Source organism: Catharus ustulatus, chromosome 2, assembly GCF_009819885.2.
Source record: "Catharus ustulatus isolate bCatUst1 chromosome 2, bCatUst1.pri.v2, whole genome shotgun sequence".
Taxonomy (NCBI): Eukaryota; Metazoa; Chordata; class Aves; order Passeriformes; family Turdidae; genus Catharus; species Catharus ustulatus.
This window is the reverse complement of record NC_046222.1, coordinates 106,197,310-106,218,578: the sequence shown is the minus strand read 5'-3', so window position 1 is coordinate 106,218,578 and position 21,269 is coordinate 106,197,310. Positions and strand designations below refer to the sequence as shown.

Here is a 21,269-nt window from a genome sequence, read left to right as displayed (position 1 = left end):
ACTCTTGTCTGCAGCTGCAGCAGATAAAAAACCCAAAACCTCAAAACCCAAAAAGACAAGAAAAGGAAAACCTAAAAGGTAGAAACTCCTAATTTCCTACTAACAAATTAAGAAGGGCATTTATTTTTTACTTGCTTTTGCCCAATCTAACACAAACCTTCCCGAGGAGTAGAGTTCATATGCTAGTTCCCAGTCTTCTCATGATGTCATTCCTCTATTAATATGGCAAATTTTTAAAAAAACAAAAACATTTTTTTTTTGCTTTCAAAGGAGAGATTGCTTCATCATCCATGAGCAAACAAAGCAGACTAGTTTGATTTTAGTGAATTAAGTAGAACTTGGTGAAACATAAGATTTTTCCTCTTAGGTGTAAAATTCTGCACTGTCAGTACCAGAAATCCAGAGAAAGGGTTTATATTTCCTCCAGAGTGCACTAGGGAAGAACACTGGTCATTCCACTTGTGCACAGAAAATGACCATTTCAAAACATCCCTTTTTCAGGCAAAGTGTTATTAGCCTGGCTTGTGATGACCGTGTGATTGGTGTGCTTTCTTAAAACTTCCAGATACTTGGGGTGTGTGAGAATCCCACATGTATGGAGATCCACATCCCTTCAAATCTGACACTGTAGGTAGATTGCAGTACAGAGGTATTTTTTGCTTCTCCTTATCTCTGTAATATCAGAGAACTTACACTTGGGTGTTTGATAGTGGAAATCGGTCATGGGGGCCCATTCTCCTTCAGGGGAGGTGTTATGTTTCAGTTTGGTGATTTGGCTTAATAAGGTAGTTAGGCTTTTACAGTGGTTGTTCTTTTCCTGTTTTTAATGGTGATAATGTGCTTACCTTAGTGAGAGCAAGGTCAAAAAAAAAAAAAAGAAAAAAAAAAGTGTGGTTTGCTGTGGTCAGTTGTTAAGTTCCTGAGGAAGTTCATTCTGTGGTTTGTTGTCTCAGGGAGAGCTCTCCCCTGCAGAGAGGAAGGAGTAACCCTCTGCTAAAAAAATTCCTTTCTGCTTAAGCCATGATGTTAGCTGCAGCTCTCACCACAGTGTTTGAGCTGGGTTTTTGGATTTGCTCAACTTGAGCCTCAAGGTTTGAAGGTTTTGCAGTTGCATAGATTGTCTGTGGGAAGTGATATCAACAGCAGCCCATGTAGCCTGTGCTGATGAAGGAAAAGGTCTCCATTAACAGCAGATCTCTTCAGCTTATCTTTAGTGGATGTTGTTTCAACAAGCAGGGGAATTCCAGCAGAACACAAAGACATGGTTTTACCTATCTGTTAAAAAGTAGTCATTTTTTCTCAAGACTCAAAACCTTGTGAATTCTTTGTAAAAATGTTCAGTAATTACAAGGGCATGGGGATCTTGCAGGGCATCTCTGTGCAGAAACATTGGGGCTGGGATCTGATGGTGTGAATCAAAGCAGTGCCAGCTTTGCCCAAAGGTGAGCATAGGGAGAACTGAAGGCCTTGGGTGGATGGCTGCCTCCAAGCTGTAGACCAGGTAACTCCAAACACTCAAAGGGTGGTGTGAGGATACCATGGAATTCCATGGGAATTAAGATACCTCACTGTCTAGGTCATTGTCTTCCACTTGCTGACAATTGACGCTGAGGTTTCCAGATGAGGCTTAAAGCCACCTGGGCAAGGGGAAGCCTATTGGCCACTGTGTAATCAAGAATAAAAGTGTGCAGGAATCAAAGACTACATCAGAAAAGCCTGCTTTTGCAACTTGATGAGGAGGCCATTACTGCTGAAAGCTGGTCTTGCAGTCAGGTTAATCCCAGTTTAGCTTCAGAGTTGAATGCTTTTGATATGGAGTAGAAACTCAAGGTAAGTCAGCTCCTTGGCTCAAAGTGGAGGCAATGGTTGAGTTTTAGAGTTGAGTGTTACTCAATTACTCTATTTGGGTTATCTGATGCTTTCAGGAGAGAGAGTGAACTGAACTTAAGCTTGCACTGTCAAAAATGGCAAATTATACTCTCATCCAAATGATTCTGTCACTTCCCTACTTGAATCTAGCCCAGCTGCCTGTGATTTGATTTGGCTCTTCAGTTCCTTCTTTCCTTCCAACATAACCACCTGGGCAAGTTTTTTCTGTGCTAATGAACTGGACTGGGTTATGGAAGATCCAGGGAGCCCCAAAGCTGGTATGAAAACATGGTGGGACCATGTGGCTGCAAATGTGGGAGAGGAAGAGAAAAAAGGGAGGTAATTTGGAGGGAGGGTGTGTTTACTATCTCAGGGTGATTAGATACACTGCACAGCTAAGATAATGTTTTGGTTTTGCAGAGAAGGATTAGGATGCTCAGTTCGTACCAGACCACTGCAGGTTTCTCTGCAAGTGGAAACCAAGGGAGGAGGACTGTCCCTTGCCTGAATAGACTTCCTGCATTTATTTCTTTTGAGCTGCTTCCAAATATGGGGACCAATATGGGTACTTTTTTGACTTTGTCTCTTTATGTACAACCTTTTGTGAGGTTGCATATAATGAAGTCTGTGCTGTCCATTTGTTATTGGTTATGATGGCACACAAAACACATTTCAGGTCTTTCCCACTTCTTTTGGTTTTGTCTATAATTTGCTCTCTCTTCTTCCATTCACTGGCCACAAGGATTGGGCTCTGGCAGCTCTGGGAACAGTCTTGCTGTACTAGTTCAACAGGACACCTCCGACCCAGGCACATTTTCTGTGAGGCTGCTGGCACCATGGATGACTCTGGCAGCCCCTTCTCTTACATGTTCCAGCTATTGCTGCCAATTTTTAGCTGTCCTGTAAGCAGAATCACTGTTGCCTCTAACTCTTGGGTGCAAGAATGGATGAAATATAGCCAGGGTGTGTTTTGGAGCTGGGAATTTCTTGGCTACTGCAGTCTTGGCTACTTTCTATCTTCTCTGCATTGCATCAGGGCAACAGATTTTTAATTGTGAAAATGTCCCACAATCCTGAATCAGCACCCTACAAGTCTTAATAACTCAGATTTTCTGTACCGGCTTTTTAATTTTTTTTCTAATGGGATTTTATCACTTGGGTTGAAAGAACCTTTAAAACAGAAAGTTTCAATTTCAATTCTCATATGAATGGCAAAGTGTTTTCATAAAAGCACTCACAAAATTGCTGATTGTCATAGACTTGGGCTGCCAGGGCTCAGAATCACACTGAAAATGCTTGGAAGTTTTCAGCACTTCTAAATTTGTGCTGAGCCTCTCGCTCTGGAGTATCTATCACAAACACTGAGCCTTTGACAAGATATATACTCTGTATTTTGGAGTAAATTTGAACACAGTCTACATTATTTCTCTGTAAGTTATAGTAAATCACTGTCTTTCATTTCTGTTTGGTATTAAACCAATAATAATTAAAATGCGAAGGAGAGCATTTTAGAATCATGGTTTTTATTCAGCTGATCTTACAAACTTCACATCACCATATTAATCTTTATTTATATTAAATCTGTTTACTCCTGATTGCAGATTTTTTCCTTTCCCCTCCCCAAAATTTCTTCATCAAAGAATTTCAAGTATTCTGTTTCCACCATGCAGTCCAGTTCAAAGCTGATTTGACTGGGTGTGGAGGTTCATGTTACATTTCTCATCCTCTCACTGCATAGCCATAATATCTGGACTCATGTTTCTTGTGTGCATGCTATCAATTCCAAATGTAGAATCTGTGTTCTGCCAATATGGAGAGCATTTGTTTGCAGTTTGAAACTTGCATAAGCATTTCTGCCGTGACGTTTGCTAGATTTTCAGGGAAAGGAATATATATGGCTTCTGAACATACTGCTGCAGAACCAGCCATCAATACTTGTGAAGACCTTTTATTTTGAGTTACCTATCCAAATACAGGTTTCAGGGATCAGAAAATCACTGCCTGAAAAGTTGCACCATTACCTCACATAGAAGAGCTCAGACTTTACTGAAATTTGACTTCTGCATAATTGAAATTGTCTTACCACAAAGGAGCCTGCACTGTTTATTAAAAGGAGACTGACACAAATCCCTTTCAAACATTTTAGCCTTTTTGTCTTCAGTAGTCTTTAATGAAAGAGAGAGAGAAATGGAAAAGAAGGAAATATTTTCCTCCAAGGTACACTATGTAAATAAAAATTACTGTTGCTTACATAGGGGAAGGATCTTTATGTGCAGTTGTTGTTACAAAACTGGAGTTTCTGGAACATCCACAGCAAAATTTTTCATTAAATATAATGAATATATCCAATGTAGATTCTAGGTTTTTTATATTTCTTTTTTTTATGATGCCACATGGCAATAACCAGTCAAATAAAATGTGACCAGCAATGGAGCAATGTCTCATTTGTTGCTTTGCAACACAGCACAGAAGAGTAATTAGAGGAGAGACAAAATGTAGTTCAATAGAACCATCCTGCAGATGTGAGCAGCATCTTGAGAAGGCCAAAATGCCCTTCCTCTACTTTTTGATCTTCCAATTCTGACAACATAGCACTTTGCAGCTTGTTAGCAGAATAAACACTATTTGCAGTACAGGTAGCAGAGGAAAGCAGCCTGACATTCCACTTGCTTATCCAGGGATGTCAAAACCCAGGAAGGTGTTTCAAGATTCTGTTTGCTGGTGTACATTGAACCTCAGGGAAAATGAAAATGGACAGGTGCAACCCTTGTCCTTTAAAATGGTGCAAACAAACAGCTTATAAAGACATTGTGAACTAGACAGTAGAAACCAGAGTGCTCTCTGCCCCAGCCCAAGAACACAGTCCAAAGCAATGACACCTCTACAGCACATGCTGTTGTTTAATGATGATTCATGCGTAATGGAAAGGAATGAAAGAAGATGAAGCAGCAAGAGTGCTAGAAAGAGAAGGCAGCACCACTGAGCTTAGAAAACATGGCTTGGCACTATCACCTAGAGGAAGATGCAGGAAGCTTTTGGACAGAGCACTGACTGTGAAAGACCCTTGGCACAGCCAGGAAAGAGAAAGTCTTGTTCTCTTTTACTCCTGCTGTCTTCTATAAAATCAAGCACTATAAACATCTTTTAAAGAAGTAGATTTTTATCACAGATATGGGATCCTTAAATTCTCATGCTCCAGTCAATCCTGCAGGGCTTGTATTTTTAATTGCCCTTGGAGATCTAGAGGTTAGCAATCTTTGGGTTAACAAACTTACAAGCAGGAGACAGCTATTGTTTCCCACACTCAAGGAGAATTTAAAGCAGGAAAATGGAAGGTTGATTTCTGAGTGCTATTAGAAAATAGCCTGTTAGTGTGTGCATATGAATACTCCCCACTTACTGTCCATTGTAAAGGCAAACAGTGCAGTGCCTCATCATGTTCATGTTTGCTCCCTCTCCCAATATCTCTATTCCCTTTCAGCTCTGCCATGCAAAACCTTGGCATTCTGCTGACCCTGTCCAAGGGACAGGCTTGGGGTATGAAAGGTCCCTTTTATTGTCAGTAAAAACCAAGCCCAAGACCATAGCAAAAGTTCTCACCTTCAGCATCAGCTTCTGCAGTCTATGCTTCCATACATTTGGTGTGTTTTCCTGGGATGCAGCTGTGGGAGTAGCTATAAGGGCTTTGCTATATGTGTGTTCATCTAGTGTCTCCCTCACAGATGCAGAGAGGAGGAGAGGTGCCTCCATGTCCCCAGCCCTTCCACACCTCCAATCACATCTTTGTACATTGACATTTCCTTCTCTGGAGGCTTGCTCCAATTTGTCATGCAGTGGCATGTTAAAAAGCTAGGCCTTTAAAGCTGTATAAATTCAGTAGAACAATCTGGGGAGCTGAAATCTGGATAGGACAATATTGTGGAGCCGTGGACTTAGCAGTGGCTTGGTCCTGGGGCAGAAAGTACTCTGCAGAAGAGGAAAAGGAAGAAAGGTGCAGAGGCAGAACAGAAGAACATTTACAGCCTAAATTAAAAGACACTGGAAAGACTGAGATTGTTTTATCATGGAGGAAAAGTCAGTATGGGTAATACAATGGAAATATAAAAAACAATGAATGAATTAGGTGTGCTATTCCTCTGTTCATTGTTGGGATGGTAAGATCTGAATGATTATTTGGTATTGTGGCTTATTGTTATTAATTCCAGGCTCTTTTGTAGCAGTCTTTCTATAAGTAGGTCTCAAAATGCTTAATAAAAAATGTATTTTTTTTCCAGGTTAATAAACACTAGATATATGTTAGGCATATCATGAACTGTGTAGTAAAAATAAGTGATTCCAAAATTCCTGCAGAAAGTAACAATTTTTTGTGTCCATTATGACCAGTTCCATTATAGAGAGACAAAATTTTTGTAAAGCACTTAACAGTATTCAGATTTCCCACTTGAGACCTGATCAGTTGCTGAAGTTTTGGAACATGCTAAGCCTTTACTTTCTGAAAATGATGTACCTTCCATTTGACATGTGAAAACAGTGATCACATTACACAAAAATTTAGATCAGAGCATTTATGAAAGAAATTTATATTGTTTACAGAAAGTCTCTATTGTGAAGCGTGGGCAAACATATGGATAACATAAGTTTAAACTTGAAACCTGAAACCAGATGTTGAACTGATGGAAAATGCTTGTTTAACTTAGAAAAAATAATCTCTGCCTGCATCTGCAATTTCTAGTCTCTGTGCACAACAGAAATATTCAAAATAATGCAGAGAAGAAATTACACCATCGATATTCTGATACAAACAGAACATGGACATATTTCAAAAAATATGTGCTCTTATGAAATATAATGTGATTCATCACTCAGTGTATGCTAATCTAAAGTGTATCTCTGCACACTACAGATACAATCCAAAGTAGAAGGAGAAAAAAAGCTGTCTGGTAATCAGCCCAATTTGCAATAACACTGGCAGATTTACTTTGTGAATCTTTGTAACAATTTTATATTATTTAGCTTTTAAGGTCTAGCTATTATAGCCTTTTTTAATATACATTTTTCATTTTGATTAGTTTATTTTGCATACAACAGGAATGAACAGGAATCAAGAGTGGTTTGCCGCTTTACTCTCAAGGAGAGACTGAAATGCTGAACTACTTTATAACCTCTGAATCTTAAACATTTTAAGCCCTTGCTCACCAAAGCTGATTGTCTTACATCAGGAGGCTCTTGGAAAACACCCAGGGGTTTTATAGGCACACGTGTGCATTAGGAAGTGGGTCACTTGGACAGCAGAAGCTCTCACTGTGCAGTGGGAGTGCAGCACTGTTTTATGTGGCACTAAGGAGTAAGGAATACCTGTATGGTCTGTGAAGACATCTCCAAAATGAACATGGAATTGTATCTGTGGCTATTAGTGACCTGGTCAGAAATAAAATAGCATCATATATGTTGAGCTTGTATTAATCTGTTTGTTGACTTTCATGTGTGTATTGATACTAATCCATTTTGTCCATTTGGCAATTGGCATTTACCTAGGCCAACCTTTTTGACTTCTTAGAATAAAAAAAATTATAGTTCTGTACTTGAATGTAAGATTTTAATTGGTTGTCTTCAACTATATTGTATGTCTTCTCATAGAACAACATGGGCTATATCTGATTTTATCTTATTTACTGTGGCATTAATCAAGACTGTGAATATTAAAGCAAATACCATTGTAACAGGATTAGACTGGGCAAGGTGAGATAAGAAGCAAGCAATAGAGCTCTGTATTGTTCAAAGCTGTTTTTCTGACACAAATGAGTGTTTAAAGAGCTACAGGAGCAGAAGTGAGCCCAAGCTTTTAGGAAGGGCTAAGAATGGGTTGCAACAGTTACTCAGCAAAGATGTCTGTAAAAGTATAGGGACAAAAGGGTTAAGTTCCCTTTTTGTAGTCATTACTAGAATGCCAAGCAGTATAAAAATTACTGTCTTGAGCTGGATTCTGATCTGGTTATGAACTGGGAGAGCTGCCTGGCTGTAAACTTGCTGGGAGATTAGAGTGAGGCTGTTCGTGCGCTGGTTTCCTAAAATATGTACTTAGTCAGAATCATGCTTCAAAACACCACACCCGTTCTTCTAAGCTTTTTTTTCTTTTTCTTTTTCTTTTTTTTTTTTTTTTTTTTACCTTATCTGCCCACCTGAATGTTAGGAGGTTTTCAGTATTTCAGTCTATAGAAAACAGTTGGTGGGTCACAGGGACAATAATACCTTCCTTCATTTTATTACCATATACAGAAAGAGGAATAAAAGGAGGCAACTCCCACATCCTAATGCCTAGCCTGTGGGTACATATGCTTAATGATGGAAAAGTATTCTTTTTTCTGGATTAATATATTGTGGGAATGAAATAGGTTGTACCATTCCCTCCTGCACCCCATTGGCACTTTCTAACATTTCCCAAGATTGTTTTGCAGTCAGCAAGATGTGCTGTGGAGGATGATGAAGAACCTGATCAGTTGTGCCTTAATGCTGGAGCCCCTCTGCCCTGTGCCCAGGAGAGAGCAGTGGGCAGGCCAGGTCTGTACACAGTGCTAGGGAAATACATCTGGGCCAAAGCAGCATTTGCCAACAATCCCCTTTGACACCACAATTTAGCCCAAGGCCCCAGCATTTTTATATGCTAAGCTGGATGATGTTCTTGAATGATACAGCCTCATATGGATGCTGAATGGCAAATCCTTATGTAGGCAAGGAGAGAAGCATTTTCCAGTTAAGTATAGTTGCTCATAGCTATGTATAGCACCCATTCTGTCGTACAAGCCTCGTTTGTTAAACAGTGTTTGGACTGTGCTTTTGGTAACAGAGCTATTACAGGACCCTTGGTGCATCACTGGGTGTTACAGCATCAGTGGAAAGGAAAAAGACGAAAAGGACTAAAGGCAAAATACCTTCTGAAGCTGAGTGTGTGGAGAAGCCCTGGCACCAACCCCTCTGCTTACAACAGCTACCCACAGCTCTGAGCACACAGTCCTGTGAGGATCAACCGTGGTTTGCAGTTGGGCAAAAATATTTGTTTCAACAGTTAAAACCTCAGAGAGAAGCTTTTCCTTTAGACTCCTCTAGCCCTGCCATGAAGGTGCAGCTGTTTCTGATGCAGGCCTGGGCTGTTGCCTTCCTGCATGTAGGCAATTGAGCCTTTCCCATGTCAGCACCTTTTTATTTCAGCCTGTGTGATAGAGCTGTTGTACTTCTCACATGAATGTCCATTACCTGGGAAATTCAGACTCCCTGGGGAAGGGAGCACAAATGGAAAAGTGGGTGGATGTGTGTGTGAGAGAGTTTCATGCTTTACATCTGGCCAGTTGAAGACATCAATGTTCCCAAACTCACTCAGGAATTAAAAGGATACTTCAGCAGCCTGTCAGTACCAGAAATGTGGATGTTATTTCCTCAGTGCCGTGAAATATTCCCATTTCCCTCAGGCTGCAGGGTGGAATCTCAATTGCCCTTGGGTTTGAGACACTTTGTGTTTGCTGTTGGTTATTCTTCTGCTAATATTCTTCAGTTTTCATCAGTTTCTAACTGATTATTCTTTAGTTTTCAACAGTTTCTTACTGATTTCTACTATGGAAAACCATGTACATGTAGCTGTGAATTTAAGAGGGTTGAAATTCAAATGTAATTAATAGATGGGCAAAATAAGGGAAAATTAACATATGCAGTTAGTATGGCTGTTTCTAAACTTCATTCTTCATTGCTCCTGGGAAGGAGTAGAGATGTTCAGTTTTAAAACACGAAGAAGCACCATGCAGTTGGAGGGCAGGCATGTTGATCAGGCTGCAGCTCTGTGACATGGCTCCTAATGAGCAGAGATCAACACCAATTACTTCAGCTTCCCAGATCAGTCCCCACTCTCCTGCATGCTCTCTAACCACTCCTTCAAAAGCATTTTTTAAACTCCAGCCTGCTGCAGCTCACAGACTTCATGTGACCACAACAGCCTATATACAGGCACATATGGATAAAGAGCAATGAAATGATAACTGTTTTGCTCCGTCATTTAGTGCTTATAATTTAGAAAAGATTATTCATCTTGGTTTTGCTTTGACAGAAAAGCAGTGGCATTTAAAAAAAATATATATTTTCACAGTTCAGAAGGTTAAAAAAAAATCCTGTGCCTGTGGGAGGAGAAAGAGAAAAGAACAAAAAAGAAAGGAGGGAGGAAGGAAAAAACCAGAAAGTGTGTCCAAGTATGGATTTCAGAGGGATAACTCCAGCAGCCTCATTCTTCCCTCATTCCCTTCTCCCTTCCTCACTCCCCCATCCCTTTGTGTGCTAAAGTTACAACCCAAGGACTTGGAGGCATTTCAAAGGAGCGTCACTAATGAAGACCACATGTGCTCTGCTCCTCTCGTTCAGTCCAGAACAAAGCCAGACTGTAAGAGCCTTCTCTCTGCGGGGCAAAAATCAGGTTTTACTCCCATCCTCCGTGACCCAAGCGCAGTTTATGAGAGAGGCTTTCTCAGGTATCCACCACTTTGCATTAGGGCAGTTTCAGGAGGAAATCAATCATCTTTCCAACAGAACACTGAAAGGCAGAGAGCACGTGTCTGCTTCACCAAAACATCGCGGCAACACCCAAACACCCACGCGCTGACACTGCTGCAGCCTTTGGCCCTCGTCCTTGCACAGCAGCAGCACCTTCCCTGGAGCAGTTTGACCTGCCAAATCCCTTCATAATGTTGCTCCCAAAACTTCCTGGTGTTAGGAGAAGCCAGCAGCAGTGGACAAGGATATGTTAGGGCACAAAGGATCTGCCCAGAAGATATCTATCTACCTGCAAGCTGACAAAGTCACGAGGGATTGACCGTAGAGCAAGATAAAAGCACCTACAGATAAAAGCCCAGCCGTGGTGGCAGCCCTCATGGACATAACCCTGCTGCTCTCTCAGACAGCTGGGCACTCTGATGGAATAAATAAAGATGAAGAAAAGATAAAATAAGCAAACAAAACTGAAACACATCAAAGCCAGTGTGCAGTAGTGGTTGCTGCTAAAGTTGTACCTATTTTCTGACAGGAAACTCTTCCGCCACAACTTGGCTTTCAGAGCCATTTCTGGTTAACAACAGTGGAGAGGTTTGTTTCTATAGCAAATATATTCCTGTGGATGAAACCACTAGTATTAAAAATAAATGGGAAGAGGGAAGTGGATTCTATGAAAAAGTGACTGCAAAGGAAGAGATGTGACCTCTCTGTGTTGGTTAGCAGGAAAAAAAATAGTGAAAGCATTTGAAGGATCATATGACTTTATATAAAATCACTTTAAAGTACAGGATTAAACCATAATATATACAGAAAACTATATAGTCTGAGGATGGTTGTTTGTTCGTAAAAGATTTAAGGTTAACAAAGCATTCCAGGGTTTTGTGAAAGCACTTTTAAACAAATAAATATTACCCTGCAGTGTTTACAAGCTAAGGACTTCAAAATAATGCATGAGAACCTGAGAGGAAAACTGACTGAAATCCCATGATAAACTATTTTGTTTAATTGCCTAACCTCATGGCACCGAAGAAAAGTAAATACAATAAATAATGAAAAAATGTCAAATTTTAAATTTCTAATATATTTGATGACCCAAAGTGCAGTTTGTTAATCAACATGGAGCACCTAAAATGCTTCCATCCTGGAAGTTTCTTTTTAAAGTGGTATCTGGACTTTTTTTTTTAATAATATCAAAAGGGTTGAGGTTTCTTTTTGCAGTATAAGGTGACATTATTTATGCAGACAGAGGGATTGCCTCAACCCTTGGGCAGTTCTTTGAAGCCTTTCCAGGCTGCAGTCTGTTCATCAAAAAGGCATCCTAAACATTTCTGCTGCTTCTGGATGCCTCTTCTCCCCACTTTTTTGTTTTGTTTGGGGTTTGGTTTGGGTTTTTTTTGCTGAGTGTCTTGTCTGACTTCTAAACACAACATGAAGTCCTTAGATCTAAACCAGCTGTGAGTTCTTTTGGTACTGATAAAATTAGATTGATTAGAAGAGGGCTGTGCTTCTGAGGAAAGCAGAATACAGTTCTGGAGTATGGTTATGAACAGGAAGGCAATGGGGAGCTCTTCCAGAATCTTTCCCACCTGGCTAAAAAGGGATTGCCTGATCTTCCCATCCCCTTCACTCAGAGGTACAGGAGTGCTGCCACACTGCTGTCCAGGCAGGGGGCAGAGGGCTCAGTCTCCTGGCTGGTTTTTTACTCTTGATCTGTGAGATCAGCTGGGGCTTTTGGGATGGACCGACACTGTTTTTCTGGTCTGCTCAGTGAGCAGAGCAAGGCATGAAGAGTCAGAATCAGAGTAATCCTAGTTGGCACTGACTGCCCCAAGTTTACTCAGTGTGGCCCTCATTTCTTCTGACCCCAAATGGACTTGATCTCTCATGTTTTTTCATTATTTAATTTTTTAGGGGTGACTGGCTTTTCAGAGTGGTTTGTCTGGGAGTAAATAAAAGAAAATATGTAAAGTGGAGAAAAAACCATCATTTTAGACCAAATTCCAAACTGCTTCTTTGAATATTCTTATTGTGCAATAGATACACCTTTCACTGCTAAGTCCCACCTCATTTTTAAGGTTGACCTAACTAGCCTGTTTTCTGCAGCAAGCTGAGGCCATAGAAATGTACAGTAATTTCACGACTATAAGGCGCACCCTTTTGACTCAAATTTTCCCTCGAACCCGGAAGTGCGCCTTATAGTCCGGTGTGCCTTATGGTCATTAAATTACTGTAATTTCTGTGAGGCCAGCCCCAGGCATGGCTGTGCTGGCTGCCAAGAGCCTCTGACACCGATCCCATAAGCACTGTCCCAGCATGGGCTGCTGCCTCTGGCACAGCTCCTCTGGGCCATTTTACACAGTGGAACAAGCAAGACACCGACTGACTCCACAGTCTGTTGGATTGTGTCAAAATTCACCTCTCTCTGAAGAGCTGTGCTTTGGGTGTTGGCAAAGTCCCTCTGTTGCATGTCACAAGCACTGCTATGCACAGGCACAGATGACACTGCAATGCACGTGTGTAAATGCATTTCCCAAATCCACAGCAGGTTCAAACATAGATACCCATGTGGCAGGAGGCAGGTTTGTTTGAAAGCAGCTATCTTTTAATGGAGAGGGAGTTAATAGTACAAACCACCAAGGCAGAATATTATGCATTAATTTTGTTCCTGCAATAGTGATGTGCAAGAGTTTGTGAAGTGATAAAGCATTTTACTTCTTTAAAGACAAAGGTTGTCACAGCAGTATTGGCTGTGGAAGCAGCCTAGTTGATTCAAAGAGCAGTAGTATTTTCTTTAAGTGCAGATGAGCTTTGAAGTTTTGTTTTGTGACCCTTCAACCCATTTTTGACAGAAATTCCATCTCTTGCCTCAAAGCAGTCACCAGCATTCCCCTATCTCTTTAAACCATGGCACTGACTCAGTCTGTTTGCAGATAGAAGGCTATTTTGACTTATAGGTTCAGTTCCTGTTGACTCAAAGGGGAGGAAGAAAATGCTGAAACTGGGAATGAAAACATTTTTTATTCCAGGAGTTACTAACAGACAAATGCCATTAAGGAACGTATGGCATTTGTCCGCAAACTTTTAAAAATATTTTTTCATGTCTGAGGTTCAGCTCTGCATGTATTTTCTAGCAGATGCTGCCATGAAGACGAGTGAATCTGGATGTGCTCTTTGCTTCACCAATCGTTTGAGACAGCTTTCTGCTTGCGTGGGATCTCAGAATGGAGCTAGAGCAAGGTTTATGTGTCATCCTGTCCTCGTCAAGGCATCTGCAGAATGAAAGCAAGCTCTCACTTCCTCAACCGTTTGGCCAAAAAGGGAATAATACAGTTATGCTGGCAGGGATTTCTTTTTCCAGAAGACTGTGGTTTCTACAGTTCAACATTAAGGTTTTTAAAATCTTTGTCACAGATATATGTAAAGATGATGGGAAGTGGGAAGGGAAAAATGCTGCTCAGACACGATAAGAAAACTGGTCACCATCTCTGGTCGCGACTGTGGTTCAGATCAGGGCTGATATCTGTAAAGCAGGAACCCCTAAGAGAAATACTGACCGTTGGATTGGATGCAAAATGTATCTGAAATGCTTCAAAGTGTGACTGTTCCATTCCTACCTCCTCAGCAGAAAAACTCATCTCCAGGGAGATGGGAATTTCATGTGTGATAATTTAGCTGTCTTCTACCAGCCTTTGGGCATTGATTATCAAGTATAACGTGTTCTCTCCCCTGCTGATGTACTCACTGCCTCTCTACCCTCCAGTGCTGTTTGTTAAGGTATTTCAACTCCCTGTGCTGCATATCCATGAACAAGGAAAATGAGGGGGGTTGATCAAGCGAGGCTTTTAAAGCAATAGATCACATCCTGTACTGAAAATAAACTTTCATGCTTGAAAAATGCATATTGAGATGGCCATCTTAAAAAGGAACACCTCTGTACATTTTCATCCTGGCTCCTGACAACTGTGCTTGAAATCCAAAATTATCTGCTGAAGGGTGAGATGGATGGACAGACAGTCAAACTCTCTGCCAAAATCTGACATTTGCTGGAGGGCTTGCCAAGACCAGTCCTATAAAAAGTTCCACAGAGAGACCCTCCCCCAGGCCCTTCCCCACAAGCAGGAGATTCTGTAATACCAGTGGTGAGGAGACCACAGGAGGGCAGGTCTGGGTGTGCACACAGCAGCTGCAGAGGAGTCCTGCATGACTGAGGTGAGCCCTGGAAAACCAGCCACACTTCAAATGATCTTCAAGACTCCCTCTTAGCAAGTATCAAGAGATTTCTACAAACACAGGATCTGATGTGGGGGTTTGTTTAGCAGCTGCTTATTTAAAAACCAGCCATGTCCTTCCTTCACCTGAATTCAAATCAACTCAGCTATTAATGTTTCTGTTGCCCTCACTAGAAAGTATTATTTTTATTTCATTTGCAATAAGGTGACCTATGCAAAGAATATAAGGTCATAACACAACCTTAACATGAAAATAGGAAGAGCAAGCATTTTTTATTAGCAAGGGATTTTCCCTGCATGACTATAGGTGTAAAATGAAGGTGTGTTAATTTCAGCAGTTGCAAGATCTTTTTTAAAGTTTTTCTTACCATCTTTTTGTCCAGATTCTCAGACTTGTTTACACCTATTTAGTGAAAAAAACAAGTGCGGTGTCTGAGTCTGTATAGGGGAGTTTGGATTGCTTGACTGTAAATTTAGCTTAGAAATGTGAACAGAAGGCAGCTGTAAATATCTAGCAAAACTTACATTTAGGTGTCACCCCACCATAATTGCTAATTTGAATTGTATGATTCACTTTGAAATTGCTGGATCCTAAAGGTTATTGGTTGAAATTTTTACATCTTGTTTACATTACTTTTCTAAGTACAATAACTTAAGGCCAGATCTACAAACTGTGTAAATAAAAATACTCCCATCCCAACACAGAGCATAACCTAGACTGAACTCTAGGACTGTAAATGGAAAATTGAGTGTTGTCAGCAGTGGTGAAGGGGATTGTGTTTTCATCATTATAACCAGCTCCATCACAGCTGAAAAGTAGTTCTGATTTAAATAACCATTGAAAATCAGGTTAACTTTCAAGCTTCACACTCCTTTCTGAGTCTGAATATTACTCTGTGGTGTTTGAGTCAAACTGCTGTTTCCTTCCCATTCCTTTTCTCCACAGTCAGAGTTCTGCAAGGCCAAATTTGCACCCATGTAACTGCTATGAGCCTCTAGTAATGGGTGACTCAGGCTGAGGGTCTACTAATCCTCACTACAGAGTAGAGCAAGACATATTTTAGCCATTATTATGGGATAAGAAGCATTAAGTCTGATCCAGCCCAGGGTTTGGATGGGATGAGAAAGAGCCTTTTGGCCACAGAGCATGTATTCTGATGTGGAAAGAGCTGAACAACTACCACACAGTAATGCCTCCATGGAGAAATGTTCACATTGCACAGTCCTAATAAAAGGGCAAACCAAGCATAAAGCAGAATAATCTACTCTGAGAACCTGCACATCTGAAGCAAATAAAAACTCATTTCCAAGCTGTGACTGTAGATGTACATGTAAAGATATGTGCATTTAAGATCTATGCTCAATGGTTGTGTGTTTCCTTTGGGACAAGGCAGAAGAATGATGACTCTTCATATCCACTGCACTTTGGCTAGGTTAATTGCTAGGAACTACATGAATTTTCAATGGATTTGCCATAAATAATTTATCAAACATATTGAAATCTAGTTTTATATTCGCTTAGTGCATTATATATGTAAACAAACAAAGGGCTTAACAACTGTGTACATATCTTTGAAGCTATATGTAGGTTTGGACCCCAACCCTGAATCTCAAGACCCTCCCAAGAGGGTAGCCAGCTCAGCAGCTGCTGAGCTAGGAGCTGAACTGTGTGCTGACAGGTCTGATCCTCCTACCCCTGGGTGTTTGGGGTCACTTAAGCATTCTTGCCTCTGAAGCAGCTCAACCTGGCCTGAGGCAAGAGTTAGCAAGAGCTTTAACTCTCTGTGGTTCTTTGTCCAGGCTGGGTGAGTCAATTGGCTTTGAAGTACAGAATGGTGTAAAGGGCCTTTCCTGCAGGGGGTGGGCCAGGTTTTTTCCACTCATAAGGAGACATGCCCAGCATGATCATCCTCCTCATTGGACTGGCTGAGGACAGGGTCCTTGATCTCATAAGAAGCAAAATATGACAGCATTAAACTCCAAGCTCAGCTGTCGCTTTGAAATGCAGACTTGACAGTCTCTGCTCTAGCCTGCATCTAGACAGCATTTAATAGACTCATTGCCCTCATGTGAATTTTCTAAACAGATGCTTTAGGTACAGGCTTCATGATGGCCTTTCAAAGCAGAAACAAAACCTTATGAAATCATGATTTGTCACTGGAAAAAGCTAAAAGCTGGGTGAAAGCCGAGCCCGTGTGAAGCTCATTTGATGAAGGAGAGTAGAAGGGTGATGAGTGCAGGGGAAATTGCTCCATTTTAGCAGTACACACATGGCCACTCTTTGCCATGGACACTGGCATCTTCACTCCTCCCTGCTGGGGCCGTTAGGGCACTGTGAGTGATTTGGGGCTGGGCAAGTATTGGTATTACCTCTGACGATCTGGGCTTGTCTCTGCAACACTGCCAGGCATTCCCAGAGGTTTCTCAGGCAGTGTTCATGACTACAGGCTGTCCTTAGATGTTGCCTCACTGCTGCTGCAGAAGCAAGGGCCATTGCATAGAGAAACATTTTCAGAATAACAGCCATGGAGGTGGGTAGACTTTCTTCATACAGAAAAGTGATGTGATATTCAAAAAGTGATAGATGAGATATTCGGTGCAAATAAGCTCTATGTCAGAAAAAAAAGTATTGCTTGGCTCTAGGGAAAGTCTGATGGGCAGTGAACTGGAAGATGCTCTGCCTCCAGGGATTGATCTGTGATTTGGACAACAAATGGAAAAGATGCAGAATTGTCCTTTGAGCATACAGGCTGACTTTATCGCTGTGTCAGAGAAATGTCACCTCTTTCAGATCTGGCATCCTTCCTGTCCCAGAGTTGGTCAGGACAGGAGGAAGCAGAACCAGTGCTGCTCTCATGGCTGCTGCCAGGAGGAGGGAAGATGCGTGGAGCTGGAAGCATCAGGGCACACTTACAGATCCCAGCCTGAACCTGTTCCTCTGGGATTTTTTTAGTATATGGGAGTGGGAACTCTCTGAGCAGTTTTTGGGGTGCCAAAACATCTCTTTCTGCCAAGGAAGCAAAGGAAGGCTGTCTAAGGCAGGTTGGCCTCTTCCCATAGATATTGCATGGGGTTCAAAGGTGATCTAGGATGTAGCATTTAACTGATGTACGCCACCTGTGCTTTTGAATTGGAATTAAAACCTTATTTTAGATCTGATTTAGAGTATGACAAAAATTTAAAAAATCAAATGAACAAATCAGAGGCAATTTCTCTCACCCTCTCAATTTTCTCTTTGCAGGTTATACTGTGCTAATGCAGTCCCTGTCACTCTGCAGAGTGGGCAGAAAGCTGCCTGCCTGAATGGGGCAGCCAGCAGCATTCCTCCAGACCTTGGGACGAGGGTGGGGTTTGATCAGCCAAGGGAGAAAAATGTCAACATCTGTCTGTCACTGCACGGCCAATGGCCAATTATAATTTTTTTTCCTGCATCCCTAAGCTGCAGCCAGACAAAGGCTCTGAGCTCCCAGCTTTGTTGCCCGTGCCATTTCCCACCACCGCTCCACCTCTGATATGCTAATGGCAAAACTGAACTGTTTTGTGTGGCTGAAAAGGATCTTTGGGCACATTCACTGGGTCAACAATCCCAACTGCTGTGCTGGGGCTCAGCCTGCTGTGCCAGAACCTCGTGCCAGAGGACTTCCCTCCCCTCTGCTCCTCCTTTAAAAAAAAAAAACAACAAAACATATTGGAATTAACCATCTGGCTGTCTTGGTGCCCAGAAACTTAGCTGAGCAATAATAATATTATATACTCTCCTCAAAGACTTTTTGGATGATAAGTAGCAAGCCAGGCTGTGCTTTCCAGCTTGAATTGCTGTCTCAGTAGATGCAGCCTAGGAGGTGAGAGAAGTCCATCTCCTCTGAGCTTCAGAGCAGCACAGAGCAGTGAGGTGGTTACAGAAATACTGCTCTGTTTATGCAGTCGGCTTTACATGCGTTAGAGCAAAAGTAACACTGACAAACAGCCTTTTGTTTAGAAAAGAAACCCTGTCATACATGCAATGCCAGACACAGAAAGCAAACTTGGTGACCTAATCCTATCTATTGTGTGGCAATACTAATGCATTTAAGTAGTAAGCAGAAGAATCATTACCGAGTTTATTGGGTGATGAGTTTCCCATTCACTGATGTTTTGGAAGTGCCAAGGGAAATAGGCTGTAGCATCAGAGACAAGGTGCTTGTAAGTCTGTGACAAATTGATCTTGAAGTATTTATAGTTTAGAATTAGTCACCTGAACTAAGTGTGAATGCTATGAATGTCAGTTCTTTTGCTGATGCTGTAGTAATACCATCATTGCTTTATAAAAAAATACTAGTGAGGTAGCAGGTTCTTGGTAAAATTTGAAGTACTTTTACAAGTAAGCTAATGTTTATAAACACAGTAATTATGCCATCATTATTTTAAAAAACTATGATATGTACAAATGTGTCAATTTTCACTGCAAGCACCCTGTGAAAGTTGTTGGACGTAAGGCCCAATGACATGAAATAAAAGCTAAAGAAATTTAAAAGGTGGATAAACAAAGCAGTCTGACAGTCTGATGGCTTCCAGTTGACCCTGAGCAGAGACCTGGATAAAGCTGGATAAATACTCCAGCCAAAAAAAATGGTGAGAGTTGTAAGTGTTGTTTATGAGACTACAATTTAATACAGTTTGCACGGTAAATAGCGCTGTAATAAAAGCTGACCTTTGCACAACTTGCAGGATCTCCTTAAAACATGCTTGCAAGCAGTGAGAGAAATAGATGGTGGACACAGAACCAACTCACAGTGAATCCTCACACTTAAGTATTCCCACACAGGAGAATTATCAAGATGAACATTTTCTTCTCATTTTTAAAGATGTTCATATGTGTCAGCTTTCCCCATCATGGTTGTGCTGGAAGGCGCTTAGGCATCCTCATCTGTGTCGTGGTCTTGCAGCTCTTTCTTGCCTATTTACACTGGCTGCCAGCACTGTCCATCCCCTGCAGAGTGTTCACCCAGACCCTGGGAAGTGCTGCTGGCGATGGCTTCTGCTGCTTTCCAGGGAAGACTTTTATAACAAGCATGCACAGCATGCAGGAGGAAGCAGATGCAGGCTTGCTCTGCGCACTGCTCTCCAGTTCCCGGCATATGGTGGATGGTTAAAAAAAAATGGATCTGAATGGTGTGAAAATCTATTCATCCTGTATCACAGAGAATAAATTATTTCTTTCTGGTCATATGCTGCATGTTGTCTTGGCTGTGCCTGCCTATGCTGTTATGAAGGAATGCTTTAGACTCACAGGCTGTACAGATCAGAACAACCCTCTGTGCTGACTTTCTGCATCACAGAGACCAAAGATTGTCATTTAAGCACTTTTTAATCTAATTATGCTTGTACCTTTAATGAAGGAAACTGAGCCTGATTTATGATTATAAAAACATAGAAAATCCAGTGTGACTCTAAGTATGCTGCCCCAGTAGCATGTTGCCACTTGTGTTGGAAAACTTTCTGATCTTAAATTTTCCGTCTTCAGACTATCTGCTGGCTTTTGCTACAATGGAGCCTGAGTCCACAGTTCCTGCTGCTCCTCTGTCCAAGAGCTTCTTTCCTAGGGCCAGGAAGCAGCTGCCCATGTTCAGGGTTTGTGGAATGGCCCAGTGTCCTTCTGGGCATGCATGAGCTCCCACAAAGCACTCAGGGCTTGGGAAAGTGGGCTCCATCTTCCTCAGTCCTCTCCCTGTAAGTGTGCACCTGCTCAAATGATCTATCTGCAAACTTTTCTATGATAAAATAAATAGACTGAGTTTATCTGTCACAGTTTCAGGAACCATTTTTGTGGATCTTCCTTGAAACTTCTTTAATTTGCCAACAGCCTTTTTAAAGTCCAGGCACTGGATTGGGATATACAGTGTATATTTGTGAAAAAGAAAGGTAGAAAACCACATGCAAATTAAGCTAAATTAGGCTCAACTTTGCTATTTAATTTTCAATTATGTTGGGTTGTTGGATACTCTTGTTACTTAAAACTGAGGAGGTTTTTTAGAGTTGACAAGTCCTTACTCTCTGCCTATTTCCCAAGGATTCAGGCATATTGCCTCATGCACCACAGATTACTTCAAAACATATAACTAGCATAAGCAGTTAATGACATAATGAGCTTGCCCTCCAATACAATCAAATAACAGTTGTTCCTTTTAAATATTATAAATACTATAAACATTTCTCTTGACTGATTGGTACCAGCAGACAAACAGATGTGGATGAAAGCAGCATTGTCTATTACAGATTATTATTACAATAATTCCAGGCCTATAAGCTTTCTTAGCCTTAGCTTCCCCTTTCCCCCCACCAAAAAAGGAGGGGGAAAGTTTGTGTATTTTTGCATGCATGTGTGTATGTAGAACTCTGCATGATAATGTGATGGCTGTGGGTCTGGCTTCCCCAGCTGGAACACAGCCCAACCTTTTTTTAGACCTTGTCCTTCTCACAAAAGCCATCCCAGTCTTTCACTTGCAGGCAGATTCTCTCAGCCACATCACCTGTACATCCACTCTGTTCATCCTTTAGGTCTGAATAGAGATTCTGCATATGATGTCCCTCTTCTGAGATCTGGAAAAAACCATAGTCCTCAGTCTGGTCCCTAAAAAAGTCAGAAGTGGGAAGGAGCAGCCCAGG

General features: G+C 41.4%; 1 long non-coding RNA gene across 1 annotated transcript in view; it reads left to right on the top strand.

Moving 5' to 3' along the window:
* The window catches only part of LOC116993213, a 73,804-nt gene extending 53,974 nt beyond the window's left edge, over positions 1-19,830 (top strand). The window contains exon 4 of the long non-coding RNA XR_004417217.1: positions 17,866-19,830. This is a non-coding gene — a long non-coding RNA (uncharacterized LOC116993213). The remainder of the gene's footprint in view (positions 1-17,865) is intronic.
* Positions 19,831-21,269: the final 1,439 nt, after the last annotated feature.